The 6,659-nt window shown below is 40.5% G+C and overlaps 1 non-coding gene across 1 annotated transcript; it reads left to right on the top strand.

Annotated features, from left to right (window-relative positions):
• The first annotated feature begins 5,116 nt into the window (after positions 1-5,116).
• LOC114369006 lies at positions 5,117-5,223 on the top strand. The gene has a single exon (XR_003657474.1). It is a non-coding gene; the product is annotated as a small nucleolar RNA R71 (small nucleolar RNA).
• The last annotated feature ends 1,436 nt before the right edge of the window (positions 5,224-6,659 follow it).

The raw sequence follows: 6,659 nt of genomic DNA, 5'->3' as shown, positions 1-6,659 counted from the left end.
CCCTCCCCTCCCACACTTAAACAACACATTGTCCTCAATGTAGCACAATCATAAGATCAAGAACAATCAAAACAATCAATAAATTTGGACAAGTGCAATAAAAGTAAAGAAGGAGACAGAAAAAGAAAATTCCCTAAGTCATGGCAGAAGAGAAGTAGGGTGAAGTAAGGAGGTCTCCTCCACCACTACATCCACTAAGGAGGGATTTGTGAGGAATGGTTTCAGTCGGTGTCCATTGACCTTGAAGCTTTTATCTGTGGATTCACTTTTGATCACAACTGTACCATAAGGAAAAACATTAGTCACCACAAAAGGACCAATCCACTTTGACCTCAACTTACCACTCGTGAGTCCAAGCCTAGAGTTATACAATAAAACTTTCTGTCCAACCACGAAGTCCTTCTTAGCGATCAAACTATCAAGGAACTTCTTGGTCTTCTCCTTGTAGAATTTGGAATTCTCATAGGCTTCTAAACGGATCTCATCTAACTCACTTAGTTGTAACTTCCTTTCCTTTCCAGCTTGATCAATAGAGAAGTTGCAGGTCTTTACAGCCCAGTAAGCTTTGTGCTCTATCTCTACAGGAAGATGACATGCCTTGCCAAAGACAACTCGATAAGGAGACATTCCTGTGGGTGCTTTGTAGGCAGTCATGTGCGCCCAAAGAGCATCATCTAGCCTGGTGCTCCAATCCTTTATGTTCGGCTGCACAATCTTCTCCAAGATCCTTTTTATCTCCCTGTTTGAAATCTCAGCCTGCCCATTAGTTTGGGAGTGGTATGGTGTGGAAATTCTGTGCACGACCCCATACTTTTTGAGCAAGGCATACATGGATCTGTTACAAAAATGGGTGCCTTGATCACTAACGATGGCTCTAGGGACTCTAAACCTGCAAAACAAATTAGATCTAACAAAATCCACAACGACCTTAGCATCGTTAGTTCTTGTGGGTTTGGCTTCCACCCATTTTGAAACATAATCAACAACAAGGAGAATATAAACAAAACCAAAAGAGACAGGGAAAGGCCCCATAAAATCTATACCCCATACATCAAACACCTCACAGAATAACATGGGTTGTTGAGGCATTTGCTGTCTCCATGAAGGTGAGCCACCTGCTCTCTGACAAGGCTCATAAGTGCTACAGATTCTCCACGCATCCTTGAAGATGGTGGGCCAATAGAAACTACAGTCAAGCACCTTGCGAGTTGTCCTATGTATGCCAAGATGGCCACCAGGTGCGAAAGAATGACAGAATTGCAGGACCGAGTCAATCTCGTGGTTTGGAATGCTTCTCCTAATAACCTGGTCACTACATAACTTCCACAAATAGGGGTCATCCCAAATATAATGCTTACCATTGCTCTTAATTTTATCGTTTTGAGCTTTAGATGCTAAGGGAGGAAAAACAGAAGCAACCAAATAATTCAAAATATTAGCAAACCAGGGAGTGGGGAAGGAATCAGAAATACTATAAAGAATGTACAAATGGTCATCTGGAAAATCATTCCGAATGGGTGAGTCCTTAGACGCACGCTCAATCCTACTTAGATGGTCAGCCATGAGGTTTTGTGCACCGCTCCGATCACGGATTTCCAAATCAAACTCTTGGAGCCAAAACATCCACCTGATCAATCTTGGCTTTGATGTAGCCTTCTTCAATAGGTACTTTAGAGTTGCATGGCTAGTATAAACAATAACACGAGTACCAAGCAAATATGAACGAAATTTTTCAAGAGCAAAAACTATTGCTAATAGCTCATTCTCTGTGGTAGTGTAATTTGCTTGAGCAGCATCCAAAGTTTTGGAAGTGTAGTAGATCACCCAGGCAGCTTATCAATCTTTTGAGCAAGGACAGCCCCCAATGCGTAATTGGATGCATCGCACATTAGCTCAAATGGGGCTGTCCAATCAGGTGCCTGAATGATAGGGGTGGTAGTCACCGCACGCTTGAGGCAATCAAAAGCCTCTTTGCATTGGTCATCAAAATCAAACTCCACCTTCTTTTGCAGCAGATTGGATAGTGGAATGGCCACTTTGCTAAAATCCTTAATAAAGCGCCTATAAAACCCTGCATGACCAAGAAAGGAACGAACCTCTCGCACGCAAGAGGGGTAAGGCAATTGTGAAATAACATCTATTTTGTAGGGTCTACCTCTATGCCCCTACTGGAAATGATATGCCCTAAAACTATACCTTGTTCTACCTTGTTCAATGCATCTACTAAGAACTCTATCCAGACTATCCAAACATGTATCAAAAGAGGATGCATAAACAGTAAAATCATCCATAAACACCTCTATGCAACTCTCTAAAAAGTCACTAAAAATGCTAGGCATACACCGCTGGAAGGTGCCAGGGGCATTGCATAGGCCAAAGGGCATCCTCCTATAGGCAAAAGTGCCAAAGGGACAGGTGAATGTGGTCTTTTCTTGATCCTCGGGAGCAATATGAATTTGTAAACAACCAGAAAAACCATCAAGAAAACAGTAATGAGACTTACCTGCCAAGCGCTCAAGCATTTGATCAATGAATGGCAGGGGAAAATGATCTTTTCTGGTTACCTGGTTCAGCCTCCTATAATCAATGCATACTCGCCAGTTGTTCTGCATTCTTGTGGGGATAAGCTCATCCATTTCATTCTTAATTACTGTGAGGCTTGTCTTCTTAGGAACCACTTGGACTGGACTCATCCACTGGCTATCAGAAATGGGGTAGATGATTCCAACTTGTAAGAGCTTGGTCACTTCCTTTTTCACCACATCTAGATTGAAGGGGTTGAGTCGCCATTGTGGCTGTCTCACTGGCTTAGCTCCATCCTCTAAAAGTATCCTATGCATGCAGGTAGATGGGCTAATACCAGGAATGTCTGCTAAAGTCCATCTATTGGCTTTCTTGTGCTTCTTGAGAACTAGCAACAACTTCTTCTCTTGCTCAGCAGCAAGGGAGGCAGAGATGATCACTGGAAATTTTTCCTTGTCTTCCAAGTAAGCGTATTTAAGGGTTGCTGGTAAGGGCTTCAACTCTGGTGTGGGTGGTGGCTGAACAGTGGGAGGAACCAAGGTAGGAGAAGAAGAAGGTTCCTCAGCCTGTACCTCATAAAGCAAGTCAGAAGTATATGTACTTCCTGCAACATGGTTAGTGCATTCTGACTCTAAAAAATCAACATCAAGAGGTACAACACCCAGAAAATCAGAACCAGACTCAAATTCAGATTCATTCTCAACATAAAAATCAGATACAGGATCAAATTCAAACTCAGATTCAGATTCAATGCATAAGGAATGACAAGTATGTAGATCAGATAAAAATGGATGTTTTCTACAATGAAGAACATAATCAAAATCAAACATATAATCATCAACAATCTGATCAATTATCTCAGCACGAAAAACAAAATGATCCTCAGATGGATGTTTCATGGCATCAAGAATGTTAAAATGAACAACAATATCACCAAATTCCATAGACAATGTGCCAACATAAACATCTATCTTGGTTTGGACTGTTTTCATAAATGGCCTGCCTAAAATAATTGGAATTGAACCATGGGAAAATCCCTCTTCCATATTAAGAACATAAAAATCAACAGGAAAAATAAGTTCACCAACCCAAACCAGCACATCCTCTATGAAATTTGCGGGGAAAGCAACACTTATATTTTCCAAATGAATCACCACAGTTGTAGATTGCAAAGGTCCAAGAGATAAAGAATTGAAAATGGACAGAGGCATGACACTAACTGATGCTCCTAGATCTAGCATGGCATTCTCAAATTTATTGTTCCCAATAATGCAAGGTATACAGAAAGTACCTAGGTCCTTACATTTCTCAGGAATGTGAGGAACAAATTTACCTATCAATGTTAATACATTTCTGCCCATGCTAATCCTTTCATTGCCTTTGAGCTTCCTTTTATGGGTGCACAGCTCCTTTAGAAACTTGGCATATCTTGGAATCTGCTTGATGGCATCTAGAAGAGGTATGTTCACCTCTACTTTCCTGAAGGTCTCCAAGATCTCCTTTTCCGCTTCTTCCATATTTTTGTTTGGAATTGCTCTAGGTGGGAATGGAATAGGGATAGGAGGCTGCTGTAAGTTAGAATTACTAGAAGAAGGTCCTCCTACATGAAAATTTTTGTTAGGAAGCTTCTCTTTTGTGCAACTATCTCATCCTCTTTTTCAGGTGTAGAATGAAGCTTAACAGGTTCAAGTGCAGGTGCTGCTACTGATGGAGGCACTTGAATTTGGTTACCAAATCTCAAGTTGATGGCACTCACATTTTTCGGATTCTGTACAGTTTGTGAAGGCAATTTGTCAGAATTTTAGGACTGAGCTTGGTTCAACTGAGTAGCCATCTGCCCCATCTGATTTGTCAGACTCTGAATGGAGGCTCTTGTCTCTTGCTAAAATTGCATATTCTGGATGGTCATTTGCCTCACTAACTCTTCTAAGAAGGTTGAGGAGGAGCCTCAGTTGCTTGTTGTCTTTGTTGTGACTACTGTTGTTGCTGCATTGGAGGAGGAACATAAGACTTGCTTGGACCAGCAACATTCTGGAAAGGAGCGACAGACTGTTGTTATTGTGGAGGACTTGCCCATCTTAGATTTGGATGATTCCTCCAACCTGGATTGTATCTATTGCTTGAAAGGTCATAATTATTCTGTTGTTGTTGGTTTTGCTGCTGAGGGGGTCTATTATAAATGTTTGCAGCATAAGCTTCAGATTGCTCATTGACTCCAGATTGCTGCAAAGAAGGACAAAGATCTGTATGGTGATCTGCAAAAGAACATAGACCACAGACTCTTGCAACAGGTGCAGATTTCTGATTTATGGCAAGCTGAGTTACTAGGTTGACCAAGGCATCAAGTTTTCCCTCAAGCTTTTTATTTTCAGCAGATGAAGATGAATCCGTGGCCACCTCATGGACTCCTCTAAGGACAATAGCATCATTTCTTGCACTGAATTGTTGGGAGTTGGAAGCCATCTTCTCAATCAAATTCCTAGCCTCAGCAGGGGTTATATCACCAAGAGCTCCACCACTGGTAGCATTAATCATACTCCTCTCCATGTTGCTAAGCCCCTCATAGAAATATTGAAGAAGAAGTTGCTTAGAAATCTGGTGGTGAGGACAGCTTGCACACAATTTCTTGAATCTTTCCCAATATTCATACAAGCTCTCTCCACTAAGTTGCCTAATGCCTGAAATGTCTTTTCTGATGGCAGTGGTCCTAGATGCAGGGAAGAATTTCTCCAAGAACACCCTCTTAAGGTCATCCCAGCTGAAAATGGACCTGGGAGCAAGGTAGTATAGCCAATCTTTTGCCACTCCCTCCAGAGAATGAGGAAAAGCCTTTAGAAAGATATGATCTTCTTAGACATTAGGGGGCTTCATGGTGGAACAAACAATATGGAACTCCTTAAGATATGATCTTCTTAGACATTAGGGGGCTTCATTGGGTAGCAAATGTATTAGTCCAGTCTTGAGAACATATGGAACACCCTAATCAGGATATTGAATGCACAAGCTTTCATAAGTGAAATCAGGTGCAACCATCTCCCTAAGAGTCCTCTCATGAGGTGGAGGTTGAGCCATGTTCTCAGTATGAAAGTTAGTAGTGGAATGTTCAAAATCAGAATATTCAGAATCACCCTCAACGGAATGCATAGAATGACCAGGATGCACACTATGCCTCACTAATCTATGAAAGGTTCTATCTATTTCAGGATCAAAGGGTTGTAAATCACCTGGATTTCCCTTAGTCATGCACTATATGCAACAAATAATGTGTTTCTCAACAAGCACCTAACAAGGGGGTAAAACTACAGCTATACTCAAAGAATATCAAAATGAGCTGAAATTTTGTGAGGAGCACCCTAAAATCATGAAAAGATTGCAAAAAAAAATTTCAAACAAAAATTCAAAGTCTAACTATGAAAACTACCTAAGCAAAGTTTAGAAAAATAGGACAATAATACTTGAAAAATAAGAAATACTTAGTAAATGGCTGATTTTTGGAGCTTGGGAGACCCCAACCTGCTAAAGAAGGATAACATAGTATGGGAAATTTTTTTCTACCCCAAATGCATATATAATAATAGTCATTCTAATACCTGGAGCAAAAGTTATGGCTGTTTTAAGTTTTGTTAAAAACAAGTTCCCAAAATTTTTGTCTCTCTCAAATACTGCCACACCAAGTGCTCCTGATATTTTTCACACAAAATATGGATCAATAGAAGCTACCACACAAAAAATCATCCAAAAATAACAACTCTAACTATCAAAACAAAAATCGCTAATCAAATTGCAAAATCAGTCGCTAATCATTGTTCAGCACCGTTCACAGCAAAACACAAAGTTGAATCAGTCGCTAAAAACATTCACTAAACAGGGAATGCAACTGAAATGCAAAACAGAACGCTACACAAAATAAGATAACTAAACACTATTATGAACCTTTGGCCCACTGCTCCCCGGCAACGATGCCAAATTTGATCGAGGCCATACCTGAATCAAATAAACATTAAAAATGCAGTATCTAGGAAGTGATCCTAAGTCGTCTCCCAACGAGCAATGGTCAACCAAACGTTCATTACAAATAATAATAAGATAGGAGTGAATAGGCAATTTAGTCCCTGAGATTGTACCCATTTTGCATA

This window comes from Glycine soja, chromosome 1, assembly GCF_004193775.1.
Source record: "Glycine soja cultivar W05 chromosome 1, ASM419377v2, whole genome shotgun sequence".
NCBI lineage: Eukaryota > Viridiplantae > Streptophyta > Magnoliopsida > Fabales > Fabaceae > Glycine > Glycine soja.
Note: the sequence above shows the minus strand (reverse complement) of the source record. Positions and strands in the feature narration are given on the sequence as shown.